Below are 15,572 nucleotides of genomic sequence, written 5' to 3'. Positions count from 1 at the left end.
GACAGAATGTACTATTTCATAAACTATATGGGTTCATCAGGCAGACATGGTGAAATAGAAACACATTTTTTTAGTAATTGAATAGTACTTTTTATGCAATTGCCTCCAGTAATACTAATCATTGAGAATACATGTTATGGTATATCAAAGAAAGAAAATATTATATTTATATAATCATGACATGATATATTCAGAAAATCTGGGATACCATGAAAAGATTTAACCAAAGAATTATAGGAATAGATGAACGTGAAGAGTTCTAGCCCAAGGAACAGAAATTATTTTCAATGAAATCATAGAAGAAAACATTCCCAAACTAATGAAAGACATGTTTATAAACATGTAATAACACCAATTAAACATTATCAGAAAAGAAAATCCTCTCACTGCATAGCAAACAGAAGAGTAATTCTACAGAACATAGAAAGGTTATTAAAAGAGAAGTGTTAAAGGGGGAAGGTAATACACATAGGCAAACTTATCACAATTATACCAAATTCCCGAAATAGGCACTTAAAGCTTCATGGGTCTGAATAGATATATTGCAACGTCTACAAAACCACAGATGCCAACCTATAGTACTATACATAACAAAACTCTCAATCTCCATAGATGAAGAAAACAAAATACGTCAAGAAAAAATCCAAATTTAAACAATATGTGTCCACAAATCAAGTTTTACAGAACATACTAGAAGCAAAACTCCAACCCCCAAAAAAGAAATTACATCTAAGAAGACAGGAGACAGGATACAGGCAATAAGTAATTCTATACCATCAAAAACAAAACATTTGAAGCTAAAAAATGCACAATTACACCCACACAAACACACACATACACTCAGAGAGAGAGGAAGAGAGAGAGAGGGTAGAGAGAGATAGAGAGATAGAGAGAGAGAGAGAGAGATAGAGAGAGAGAGAGAGAGAGAGAGAGAGAGTAAAGGGCTGGAAAATTTTTTTCCAGGCAAATATGCACTGGCTAAAATATTTTCCAAGCAATCAGACTCCAGAAACAATCTGGATTAGCTATTCTAACATATAGAAAAACATATTTTTTAACACAAAATTAATCTACAGATACAGAGAAGAATATTTCATTCTCATTAAAGAAAACAAAATCTACCTAATTTTAAAAAAATTGTTTGATGTTATTTGATTCTGTTCCCTGTGAATGGGTTTCTTTAGGTAGCGCTGAAAATCTTCTATCTTTCTCTGTAGACCAGGCTAGCCTAGGATGCTGGTATCCACCTATCTCTGCCTTCCATGTGCTGTGATTAAAGCATTATGCTAAAACAACTGACTCAATAAAGTGATTCAAAGTGATTGTTATAATGAATACAAAGTTCAATAAATTACTACCCGCATTCCATATGTTTTGTATTTACGTTTTCATTTAGGTGACTTTGGAAAGTTACCATGTTACAGCCAGAATGACCTTTCAACAGAATTATCTTGTAGAGTCCAAATCCATAAGCAAAAGAATAATTTTGGACCCTTAACTCAAAGCAAATAAAAGGAACTCATTACGGTTCAAAGACTTTCTGGGAAAAACTTTGAAGGGAAGGTTCATAATAGGCAACCAGCATCCATGGAGAATTTCACAAGTTTTTTGAGGAAATCTAACCTGCCAGACTCTGAAAACTGTAACCTAAGACTGCAGAGTTATGACAAGGTGCAATCTGACCCATCATTGAGCAGGATTGACCTAATAAAAATGAACTGCTCTGATTCACATCGCCTTGATTTTCATTGCAACAACCGAGTAATTGGGAAATACCTGCATAATAGTGCATGTTAACCTCTCAGAGTCCTGTCTGCTCCTTCAGATTATGATTTTACATTGTTGGTACTTAAGATGTCTTATGTGATGGCTATTTTTGGTTGTCAATTTGATGACATCAAAAAAAAAAAAAAAAAAAAAACTATAACCATGAGTTGGACTGCATACCTGGGAAATATTTTGCTTGGTGGGTAGAGTTGAATCTACTTCTAGTCTGGAATATTGAGCTAGAAAAACAAATACCTTTAATCAGATTCTGTGTGAAGACACAACTTTAATCTGGGCCACACCTTATGCTGGAAACATCTATAAGGATGGGAAAGAAGACATGCTTTTTGTCTGTGTGTCCTCAACTTGCTAGCATGTTTATTCTTGAACTTTCATTAAAGATTAACCCTTCAGTATTCCAGTGTATACATTCATCTTTTTGGATTCACCAATTGCTCTGATCTTTTAGTTTCTGTTTACAACCATTGATTGTTATATTACCTGGTCAGCAGACAGTATATAATGTCAATAACACCGCTTTCTATATAAGCAGATTATTTCACAAGTATTATTACTCTAGAGAATCCTGAAGAATATAGATTTTGGTCAGGCATCATTACATTGCTCTGAGAGACCTAGCCATATTGTTTTGGACAGGATTGGTGGAAGAGATTTGGAACTTTGGGCTAGAAAAGCAGCTTAACTTTCGAGAGCTCAATGAGATATTGTGTAGGAGCTTAGACTCAGAGAATGTTGAGAATAGTATAGACAATGGAAGTCTAGCTTGTTAAGTTTCAGAGGGAAATACATACTGTAACAGGCCCTATGAGTGACAAAATTGTGGTGTCTGGTTGGTATGCTTGAAGAATCAACTATGACTAATAAGGATCTAGCATTTTTGAGAGGAAATGTTCTGGGAAGAATTACTTCAAATTCAAAACACAAAATTTCTCTTCCAGATGTTGGTAAGAGCATAGCTCATGTTGGGCACTGAACTTGGTAGTGTTTGATTTAGCTAGACAGTACTCATTTTGAAGACATTTAATGATCATGTAGGGCAGCTAAGGCTTGGCAACTTGTGGCAGTGTTGGAATCTCTGAAGGAAGCCCAGGTGAGACTGCTGGTGAAGGTACAACACAGCTGTAGCAAGGGATGTCAGAATTTGTATAAAGCCAGTAACATGGAATGAATACCAAGAACTCCAGCATCAGTGGAATGGAATAAGCTGCTGTATAGCAGATATAGTTTGCTATGTATGCTGCACAAGGAAAAGCCAGAGAAATGACCCAAGCAGTTTAGAAGGATCCAGAAGATATTGAGTGATTCCCAGATAACTGTGCATAATGTTATTTACACATGTTGGAGGCTGATGTTGCTTTGTTTATATGGTGACTCACTAAGGAAGAAAATTTGTAGCTTAATTTTTATTTTTAAAAGAGCACAACATGGAAAGACTTTGGTCATTTAAGGGACTTTGGATATGTAAAGACACTAAACTTTTAATGTATTTAAAATTGTAAAGACTGTGGAACATTTCATTTTTATAGTGTGATATAAATATTAACATGACTTCTTAGGGGTAAATAAATGAGAACACCATTTTTAATTGGAGAGGGATGCTTTTGTGTATCAAAGAGTGTCAGTTATCTTAGCTAGACTTTTGTCAACTTTACACAAGCTAGATTAAACTGAAAGGAAGGAACCTACATTGAGAAAATGCTTCCAAAAGATTAGGCTGTCCACAAGCGTGAAAGGCATTTTTAAAATTCTTGATGTATGTGTGATAGTCATATCCATTAGTGGTCATACAATCCCTGGGCTTGTGGTCCTGCCTTATACAGGTAAGCAGTCTGAACAAGCCAGTAAGCAGCTTTGCTCCACACCCTATGTATTAGCTCTTATTTTTATGTTCCTTGCTGCCATGAGTTATAGCCCTCATTGCTATATAGCCATCATTGAAGATGAATGGTTATGTGGAACTGTGAGTAAAATACATCCTTTTCTCCTCATGTTCCTTTTGGTCAAATTATTTCATCAAAGCAATATCAAACTTTACTAACAGAGCTTGGTTTTCAACCTGACACACCTAAGAAAAATCACTTAGATTGAGACATTACCTCTGTTAATTGGCCCATGGATATGTTAGTATGACATTTTTGTGTCTGATAAAGAAAAGACAAAAACACTGGATCCAAGCAATATAACATGTTCAAAGATAACCAGCTTTACACTCTGAGATTCTGTCAAGAAAGAGTTTAACCATGAATATATTTGATTTTATTTGATTTTTATTTTTACCTTTGACTCTAGTAAATGATGATACACATTTGGCACAGTACTTTGGACTATAAAGAAATAATGGATGGAATACTAAGGTACTGGGCAAGATGGTGGATATAAGGGAGACGTCATAGATTTTTATATCCAGAGGATGTTTACAAACCTGCAGGTACATAGAGTGTGGTGGTAGGTTTCACCCACCACTCATTATGGAAAACCAACTGAATTTTTTCAAGTTGCAGACCACAAGACAGAGATAGTACTCAGGAAAGTGATAGTAATAAGTACTAACAATATAGTAATTGAGAACACAGAGTATTAGAAAGAGTACAAAATTGGGTAGCTGTTTAGAAATACTGTTTAGATGCTTGCTAAGTGTTTATTACCATTAAACACATGACAAATTACTCTTAGGTATACATCTATGGTAAAGGGTAACATAATACATACAAACATATGCATAGAGATTTCCCTGTGCTACTATGTTTACTATCAAAAACTCAGAATCAGCCTAGCCACTGTATTTTCTGGCTTCCATCATGGCTACCAAACAAGGAACATCCAAGCATGCTGAAGAAGAAACAATGAAGTCAGATCACTTATTCCCTATACTTCTGCCTATCCTCTGGGCCATGCCTAATATCCCTGAGATAGATTCAGGCTCTCTCTGGGACTCCATTTTCTGTCCACTGCTCTGCTGGCTTCTGTCACTCCAGACTAACAATTATCATCCAGGCCGTCCTACCAAGGAAAGACAAGGCCCACCAAACATTCCAGACCTGCTATACCAAAAACAACTTGTACATGGCTGCTCATATAAGGCCTACTGCACAGTCAACATCTAGACTTAGGTCTGTCTTCCCTATAACTGATATATAAGGAACATTCAGGGAAACTTAGATGGGTAAAGGCCCAATAAGAACCTAAACAAGAACTACAAGAATCAAGACTTCATGGCACCCTCAGAGCAAAAGTATCTCAACACTGCAAGCCCTGGATATTCTAATACAACAAAAGACAAAGAAAATGCCCTTAAATCAAGTCCTGTAATGATAATAGATGTGTTTATATTAGAAATTAATAAATTTCTCAAAGCAATACAGAAACTATAATCAAAGAAGTAGAGGCCTTTAAAGAGGAAACTAATAAACTTCTTTAAAAAACCCAGGAAAATAAAATTACATAGGAGAATGAAATGAATAAAACTGTTCAAGACATGAGAATAGAAATGGACTCAATAAAGAAAACAAAATTTGAGTGAATCCTGGAATTGGAAAACTTAGGAAAAAGAACAGAAACATCATATATAAACATCCCCAATAGAATACAAGAGTTTGTAGGGAGAATCTGAAGTGTTAGGATACAGTAGAAGAAACTGTTACATTAAAAAAAATTTAATCTAATGAAGGCCTGACACAAAAATTTCCAGGAAATCTGGCATAGTATGAAAAGTCCTAACTTAAGAATAAGAGGTTACAAAGCAGGTGAAGAGTCCCAGCTCCAAGGATGAGAAAATATTTTCAATGAAGTGATAGTCAAAAATTTCTCCAACTTATGGAAAGACATGCATATAACCACATAAGAAGCTTATAAAACACCAACTAAATTGGACCAGGAAAGAAAATGCAAATGTAAAATGCAAATAGCTCCTAACCCAAAACATCCAAGAAATCCAGGACAAAATGAGAAAACCTAACCTAAGGATAATAGGTATAGATGAGGGTGAAGATTCCCAACTTAAAGAGCCAGTATATGTTCAACAAAATTATAGAGAGAAACTTCCCTAACCTAAAGAAAGAGATGGCCATGAATAAACAAGAAGCCTACAGAACTTCAAATAGACTAGACCAGAAACGAAATACCTCCTGTCACATAATAATCAAGACAACAAATGTACAAAACAAAAAAATTTACTAAAAGCAGTAAGGGAAAACAGTAAAGTTACATAAAAGGGCAGACCTATAAGAATTACACCAGACTTCTCACCAGAGTCTATAAAAGCCAGAAGATCCTGAACTGATATCATATACACCCTAAGAGAACACAAATGCCAGCCCAGACTACTATACTGAGCAAAACTCTCAATCACTAAGATACTAAGATATTTCATGACAAATCATGCGATTGGGGGGGGGTAAGTGGTGGCACATCCTCATAGAAGCAGGAGGAGGTGGGATGGGATAGGAGGTTCATGGGAGGGGTAGTGAGTAAGGGGATAAATCTGAAATATAAATGAAATATCCAGTAAAAAAGTTAAGAAATAAAAGTCATTGGTCATTAATATCTCAAAATATTAATGATATATATTCACCAATAAAAAGGTAAACAGAATTAATTTGAAAATAGGACCCATTATTCTGCGTGCAGACAAGAAACATATATTCACAAAATATATTTTATCGCAGAATGAAAGACTGACAAATATTTCCAAGCAAACATAACCAAGAAGAAACTCAAGCAGGCATTATAATATATAATAAAATAGACTTTCAACAAAAACTAATCAATGGAAAAATCAAGCAATATGACATCTGAAAATAATGCCCTTTACTCAATGCATCCACAGTCATTAAATTCTCTCAACAAAAAATACCAAGGAATATTTGTTTTTTATGCCCATTGTTACTACACTTTCAAAGAAGAACTAATACCAATTTTCCACAAACTATTGCACAAAATAGAAACAGAAGGAACATTAGAATCTCATACTATGAAACCAGAGACAACCTGATATCTAATCCACACTGAGCTTCAACTAAGAATATTTCAGACCAATCTTTCTTATGAACATTGATGACAATTTATTAAATAATATAACTCCAAAACAAATCCAATAAACATTAAAACATCATGCACATTGATCAAGTGGGTGAGATATTTTTATGTAATCTGTGTCTATTTTTGGGTGTGGTTTCTTTAATTTCTTTACCAGACCATTGATTGCTTGCATCATAGAGTAGTACTGATATGTATAGTATTTGTATTGAAAAACCTTCTTTACTAAAGGTGTTTATCAGCTGTAAGAATTCTCTGGTAAAAGTTTGTGATCCCTTAAATATACTATCATATCATCTGCAGATAGCGATAGCGGTACTTTGACTTTTTCCTTTCCAAATTGTATCCCTTTGATCTCTTTTACTTTTCTTATTGCTCTTGCTAAAACCTCAAGTACTATATTGAAAAGATAGGGGGAGAGTGAAAGCTTTGTCTTGAGCCTGATTTCAGTTGAATTGTTTAAGTTTCATTCTTTGTAACATGATGTTGGCTATTGGCTTGCAACATATAGTTTTTTTTTTAATTGGATATTTTATAAATCTACATTTCAAATGTTTCCCCCTTTCTCAATATTCCTTCTGGAAACCCTCTATGTCATCTTCCATTCCCCACTTCTATGATGGTGCTTTCCACCCCCCAACCCACTTACTCCTGCCTCCCTGCTCTGGCATTTCCCTAAACTGGGGCATGTTTATGTATACACTCTGTATCCTGCGTGCTATGGGTATAGAAACAGAGTGGATAATCAATGTAAACAAATCAAAGAACCTGAAATAAGCCTGCACAGTGGTGGAGAATTGATTTTTAAAAAGAAATAAGCCAATTACATACAGTGAAAAAAAAGAGAGCATCTTCTCTAAATTGGGCTGATCTACCAGAATATCTGAATGTGATGAAATAAATAGATTGATATTTATTAAAACTTTATTCTATGTGGATAAAAGATCTCAATATAAAATTAAATATACTAAATATAATAGAAGAAAAATTATGGGATTGCCTTGAATGCAGTCATACAGGATACAACTTCTTAATATATCAACAATTACTGAGTAGCAAAAATCTACCAATCACAAATGAGACCTCATGAAACCCATCTGTAAGGTAAAGAACACTGACTGGCAATAGGACAAAACAACAGCCAACAGATTTGGAAAAGATCTTCTCTAAATGTACATCCAATAGAAGGGTAATATTCAAATTACATAGAAAACTAAAGAAATTTACTCCACCAAAACTAATAACCCAATCTAAAAACAGAACTAAATAAATTCTCAACAAAGGAATCTCAAATAGATGAAAAGCACTTAAAGAAATGTCCAGCAACATTAGTCATCAGGGAAATGCAATTTAGTGACTTTGATATTCTATTTTGCACCAATCAGAATAGCTAAGATAAAACACTCAAGAGATATCACATACTGCCACAGATATGGACCAAGGGGAACACTCCTTCATTAATGGTGGGGTTGCAAACTTGTACAAACACTTTGGAATCAGTCCAGTGGTTTATTAGAAAATTAGAAATAGTTTTAATTAAAAACCCAGTAATACTACAGGTCATATAAACAAATGATGCTCCACCATACCACAGGGACACTTATTCATAGCAGGACACTGTATTCATAGCAGTAGTATTCACAATAGTCAGAAACTGGGAACAACTCTGAAGTAACTCAACTAAAGAATGGATACAGAACATGTGATTAATTTCTGCAATGGAATACTCTTTTGCTATTTTATTTTTAAAAGAAGGACATCATGAAATTTGCAGGCACGTGAATGGAACTAAAACATATTTTTCTAGAAGATCTAGCCCAGACTGAAAAGGGCATGTACAGTTTGATACTGTACTCACTGATAAGTTGATATTAGCCATAAAGTTTCAACAAACATGATCTACCCCACAGCACAAAAATTAAACAAAAGGAAAAATTCAAGTGCAGATGCTTGAATCTTACATAGAGGAAGAAATAGATACTCATAGAAGCCGGAGGGAGCAAGAGAACTTGGTGAAAGAGGGCATGGGGAGAGAAATTGGTGGGGCAGAATCAGTTGTGCAGAGAAGCAGGTGAGAGGTTTAGCTGTTCATGATAATTGAAAGAATTCTGCACCAGCTGAGAGAGGGAGTGGGGGTAATCTCTATTAAGCACCAGATATCTGCAGGGATTTAGGATGTCCCCCCAAGTCAATGGTTGTGAATGTAGACATGATGCCTAACAATGCATATATGAAACCAGAAGAGGCCACCTCCACTAGACAGGGATTTCTCCTAGTAGAAGGATAAGGTCACCAACCCATCAGCAAAATATTTAAACTAAAGTTTGTCCTGTCTAAAACCTGTGTAGAAACAAAAATGAAGTAGAGAATGATGTAATGGCCAACCAGTAAGTGGCCAAATTGAGACTCATCCCATGACCAAGAACCAGTCCCCAACAGTGGCATTGATACTTTGTTATTCTTACAGACAGAAGACTAGAAGTGTCCTCTGAGAAGCTATTTGCAAAAGCTGCCTAAAACAGATGTAGCTTCAAACAACCAAACATTGGATAGAGGTTAGCAACTTTACAGAAAAGTTAGGAGAAATATTAAAGGCTATGAGGGATCTACAAACTCCATAGCAATACCAAACAAGTTCACTAACCTTCATAATTCTTGGTCCTCAGAAACTGAGCAACTACAGACAGCAGACATGGGCTAGAATGAGGCCTCCATCACATAGGGTTGCCTTTCTGACTTCTATGGCAAAGGAAGTTCTTAACCCCACATAGACTAGATGTGAAGCATGGCAGATATGGGGGGGGGGGGTGCACATCTTTTCAGAGAAGAAGGGAAGCAGGCATGGGAGGAAGGACACTATGAAGGGGGACTGGAAAGGACACAGAATTTGGGATGAACATAAATTACTGAAGTAATTTTTAAAACTACAGATATAAATCATACTGCCAACATCATGCCCATTGAAGGCAACTTAAAGCAATTGCATTCATTATAAAAAAAATACTGATATGATAAAAAAATGGATACTGATGTCCATTTTACTACTACCTATTAAATATTGAATTCTACATTCTACCTGGTACAAGAAGCAAAAGAAGAAATGAAAATTAAATAATATATAATATCTTGGAGTGAATCTAACTAAACAAGTGAAAGATCTGTATGACAAGAACTTCAAATCTCTGAAGAAAGAAATCGAAGAAGATCTCAGAAGATGGAAAAAACTCCCATGCTCCTGGATTGGCAGGATTAATATAGTAAAAATGGCCATCTTGCCAAAAGCAATCTATAGATTCAATGCAATCCCCATCAAAATTCCAAATCAATTCTTTATAGAGATAGAAAGAGCAATTTGAAAATTTAATTGGAATTTAATTGGAACAACAAAAAATCCAGGATAGCAAGAACTATTCTCAACAACAAAAGAACTTCTGGGGGAATCACCATCCCTGACCTCAAAGTATACTACAGGGCAATAGTAATAAAAACTGCATGGTATTGGTACAGAGACAGGCATGAAGATCAATGGAATAGAACTGAAGATCTAGAAATGAACCCACATACCTATGGTCACTTGATCTTTGACAAAGGAGCTAAAACCATCCAGTGGAAAACGGACAGCATTTTCAGCAAATGGTGTTGGTTCAACTGGAGGTCAACATGTAAAAGGATGCAAATCGATCCATTCATATCTCCTTGTACAAAGCTCAAATCCAACTGGATAAAAGACCTTCACTTAAAACCAGATACACTGAAACTAATAGAAGAGAAGGTGGGAAAGACCCTTGAATACCTAGGCACAGGGGAAAAGTTCCTGAACAGAACACCAATGGCTTATGCTCTAAGATCAAGAATTGACAAATGAGACCTCATCAAATTGCAAAGCTTCTGTAAGGCAAAGGACATTGTCAATAAGACAAATCAGCAACCAACAGATTGGAAAAGATCCTAACCAATCCTACATCCGATAGAGGGCTAATATCCATGATATACAAAGAACTCAAGAAATTGTACTCCAGACAACCATATAACCCTATTAAAAATGGGGTACAGAGCTAAACAAAGAATTCTCAACTGAGGAAACTCGAATGGCTGAGAAACACCTTAAGAAATGCTCCACATCCTTAATCATCAGGGAAATGCAAATCAAAACAACCCTGAGATACCACCTCACACCAATCAGAATGGATAAGATCAAAAACTCAGGTGATAGTAGATGCTGGCAAGGATGCGGAGAAAGAGGAACACTCCTCCATTGTTGGTGGGATTGCAAGCTGGTACAACCACTCTGGAAATCAGTCTGGCAGTTCCTCAGAAAGCTGGACATAGCATTACCTGAGGATCCAGCTATAGCACTCCTGGGCATATACCCAGAAGATGCTCCAACATATAATAAAGACATATGCTCCACTATGTTCATAGCAGCCTTATTTATAATAGCCAGAAGCTGGAAAGAACCAAGATGTCCCTCAACAGAGGAATGGATACAAAAAATGTGGTACATCTATACAATGGAGTATTACTGAGCTATTAAAAATAATGAATTCGAGAAATTTTTAGGTAAATGGATGGATCTAGAAATTATCATCTTGAGTGAGTTAACCCAATTCCAAAAGAACACACAGGGTATTTACTCACTGTTAAGCGTATGTTAGTCCCAAAGCTAGGATTAGCGAAGACTCAACCAGCAGACCACATGAATCTCATGAAGAAGGAAGACCAAGAGGGGATGCCTCAGTTCTACTTAGAACAAGTAACAAAAATGCTCAAAGGAGCAAATATGGAAACAAAACATGGGACAGAAACTGAAGGAGGGGCCATCAGGAGACCATTCCACCTCGGTATTCATCCCATGTACAGCCACCTAAGCTAAACACTGTTGTGGATGGCTGAAAGTGCATAATCTGAGGAACATGATATAGCTGTCTCCTTAGAGGTCTGCCAAAGACTAACACTCTCAGAGGACAATGCTCACAGTTAACCACTGATATGATCAGGGGTTTCCCAATAGAGAACTTAGAGAGAGGACTGAAGGAGCAGAAATTGTTTGCGACCCCAGGAGGAAAGCAACAATACCAAAAATCAGAGCCCCCAGGGTCTAAACCACCAGCCAGGGAACACATAGGGAGGGACCCAAGACTCCAGAGGTATATGTAGGGGAGGATGGCCTTGTCGGGCATAGGTGGAAGAGGAGTTTCTTGGTCCCATAAAAAAATAAACACAGAGTGGGGGGGAATGTGAGGGTGGGGAGGGGATAGTGGGGGTTTGGTGCGGTCACTGCCTCATAGAAGCATGAGGAGAGGGATGGGATGGGAGGTTTCTGGGTGGTGGGAGGAAGTGGGGTTAGGGGATAAAATGTGAAATGTAAATATTACAACCAATTTTAAAAAGGGGGAAAAAAAGAAAAGTTGTTAGAACCAACATCTTTAAAAAAAAGTCAGCCCCCTGGAGGGGAAAATTTTTTTTTCTTGATACTAAAACTTGTTCTGAGAGTTGTATATTGCAGAATACACAGCCTTGGTGTATCTACTCATCAAGCATACTGAGCAGACCTGCCCAAACCTCTGATGTCCTGGAATTCCATCTGGATTCAGTGAAGACACGGCATCAGAGGCTTATCAACTTACTCTTCCCCCCCTCACTGCTCACCCCTCTTCTAATATCTCAACGCCGGTAATCAGCTTGAAGAAGTTAAAGAAGAGTCAGCGCCCCTATTGCCTGGGCTTGGGGACTAATGTGGTTAATAATGGTCTGTCTTTCTAGGGAAAAGTAGTGGTTTTGTTGGAACAGGGAGGATTGGCTTGGACTTATTGTATAGCCATAACCTATTGGTAGAAATCTGTATAATTATTAATAAGATGAAATTATAATTTCTTAAATGGTACAAAATTTACTTTGATTTCAAATATAAGGTTTTCATTGGTATGAGCTTGTTATTAATATAAAAGTGAGATGAATATTGATACTCTCATGGGCAATGTGCCTGTATAACACATTTAGGAATACAAGGCCTAGACCCAGTCCTTCTTTAACTTTTTTAACTGATTTGGGATGGTTAACCTATGAGGTAAGGGACTATAGCAAATTTATGGCTTTGAGTTTATTGTTAGGAGATTTCCCATATTTTATTTAGAAATAGCTGAGAGGAGTGAGCAGACAACAGTCCAGGTGACCTTACATAAATAGTTGGTTTTCAAAACATCAGAAGTCCAAAGAATTGACGCTACAAATATTTATATATTAATGTCAATTCCGATTAGAGAAATGTCTGCTCCTGACAGCTTCCTGTTGTGGATTCTAAGAAGAAATACATATATATATAAAACTTATACATTTATATTATATCTATATTAATATAATTATTGATGGAGGATAGATAAAGTACATAGAAATAAACCTAGATTATATGTATATATATATGTATATATATATACATATATATTTCAGAAAATACATTCATAAATTACATATGTATATATGTAAATATTTACTTAGGTAAGTGTATTTATGTACATGTTATATGTCCACTACATACCTATGTATATTCTAACTTTTTATCATCTATCTATCTATTTGAAAGTATTTTCTGAATAGAGATCCCATTTCCTCAGAATTAAGGCCAACAATTTACAACTTGGATTTTATAGAACTAAAATTCTTCAGCACAGCTCAAGAAACCAAAACTGAGTGAAGTGCCAAGGACTAGCCTCGGCTTTCAGAGGCAATCTCAGGAAAGGCTAACTGGCAGTAATGAATGAATAACTCAAAGTCAAATCATGCATTACAAGCTGATTGCCTGTGTTCTGCTGGAGACAGATTTCAGACAGCTATCTTTCAATACAGTTCTCTCTTGGAGTTCCAAAATCTCTCTAGATAGAATTGTGAAAGGCACAATTCTAAGTACAGTTTTCATTTCTGATAAACTTCTTTCTGTCTACATTCATAAAATATTATTTATGAAGTCTTACTGACAATGCACTGGAAATTTTCATCCTTAATAAAATTATTAATACTATTCATTTAAAAGACTCAAGGTACTTCATTCATGTTTAAAAAAATATTGTCTTAAAATTGTCATTTTCAGCATGTTTCCATTAATTGATCTGACTGTTGTCTCAAGGCAATATTCAAAAGACAGAGAGCAAAAAGTGAAGGGTTCTGTTGAAAAGCTATGTTCAGATGTGATCCCAGTGATATGATCTGCAATGTTGAGTCACTGTGTCTAGAAAGCTCAGCAGATTCATTGCATAGAGTTAAACACTGTACACAGGTTAAGAGCCATAAAGAAGAAGAGAGACAGGTTTATTATGTATATATGTACACAGGAGGCAGCTTTGGGTCATTTAGGATAACCAGTTTCTCTAGGGGACAAATATTTTGGATAAAACTTCTATGCAGGAGAATTCTATAGTAGACTATATTCAGCACACACAATGAATATCAAAATATGTGCACAGGAGTATTTATCATCTTAAATCCTCAATCCCATCACCCAACAACGGGTTGACTTTGTACTTTTCCATATACACGAAGTTATGTTCCTTGAAATGACAGTGACTTTATTCATAAAACACACACACAGAGAAAGAGAGAGAGACAGAGAGAGAGAGACAGAGAGAGAGACAGAGAGAGAGACAGAGAGAGAGACAGAGAGAGAGAGAGAGAAAACCTCAGGGATTCTCTTCTCGGGATATATACATGTTATAATTGCTGTATTGGCATTTGTCTAAAGCAATCAAGTTAATTTTTGAGACATGATTTTGTTGGTATTATTAATGAGTAAAGGTAGGATGAGAATGATATCATCCTAGAATAAAATGAATACTAATCACGCCAAGGTAGGATTAATAGAAGACAGTTGTAATGTATTTATTGAAAACATTGACAAAGAAGGGATTAGTTTAGTTTTAAAATTACCTATAATATAAACTCTATAAAAAGTTCAAAGACTAACAAAACAATAATCTTCACATAACATTTATTTCACAAATGTCAATATTCTACCCTAATAAAACATACATAACACTATGCAACTGGTTTTTATTAAGATAGTTATTAATATTATCTTTGCTTAAATCCTTACATTTTAAAATACTATTTCTTTAGTCTGTTAGAACATAAACTCCATACCATAACTAATTAATGATGGCAGAATAGTACTGGGTAAACTCTTTTTTTTCATTTTTTCCAAATAAATACTTAATAGGAATATAAGCTGTTTTGGGTAAAATGTTTCCAATTCCTAATGAAATATAGAGCTTTCCTGCGGTAGTTCTCTGATAATGAGTAAGGTTTCAACATTATTTAAATTCTTATGAATACATTTCTCATTGTAAATCATAGATTTCTGCATGAATACTAGAAGAGTAATTACCTATCGTGTTAGTCTCTTGCATGGATCTTGTTTGTGGTCTAAGGATTGAACTTGTGATAAATGATTTGCCATATTCTTTACATTTGTAAGGTTTGCCTCTAGTATGCATGCTAAATTTGGTTTGCAAGTAAGATTTCTGAGTGTAGGATTTTCCACATTCTTTACATTGGTAATGTGTTTTTTTTTTCAACACAGATTCTGTGGTCACCATGAAGATGTGAGGACAGGGTAAAGGATTTGCAATACTCACTATTTTGAAAGGTTTGTCTCTGGGATGGATTATAGTGATGAGGCTAAAGAGTTGAGGACTTTGGAAATAAATGTCCACTGTTACCACATTTTTCAGGTTTGTCTCCTGTAAGGATTCTCTGGTGAG

Source organism: Arvicanthis niloticus, chromosome 10 (genome assembly GCF_011762505.2).
Source record: "Arvicanthis niloticus isolate mArvNil1 chromosome 10, mArvNil1.pat.X, whole genome shotgun sequence".
In the NCBI taxonomy this organism is placed as follows: domain Eukaryota; kingdom Metazoa; phylum Chordata; class Mammalia; order Rodentia; family Muridae; genus Arvicanthis; species Arvicanthis niloticus.
This window is presented reverse-complemented; position numbering follows the sequence as displayed.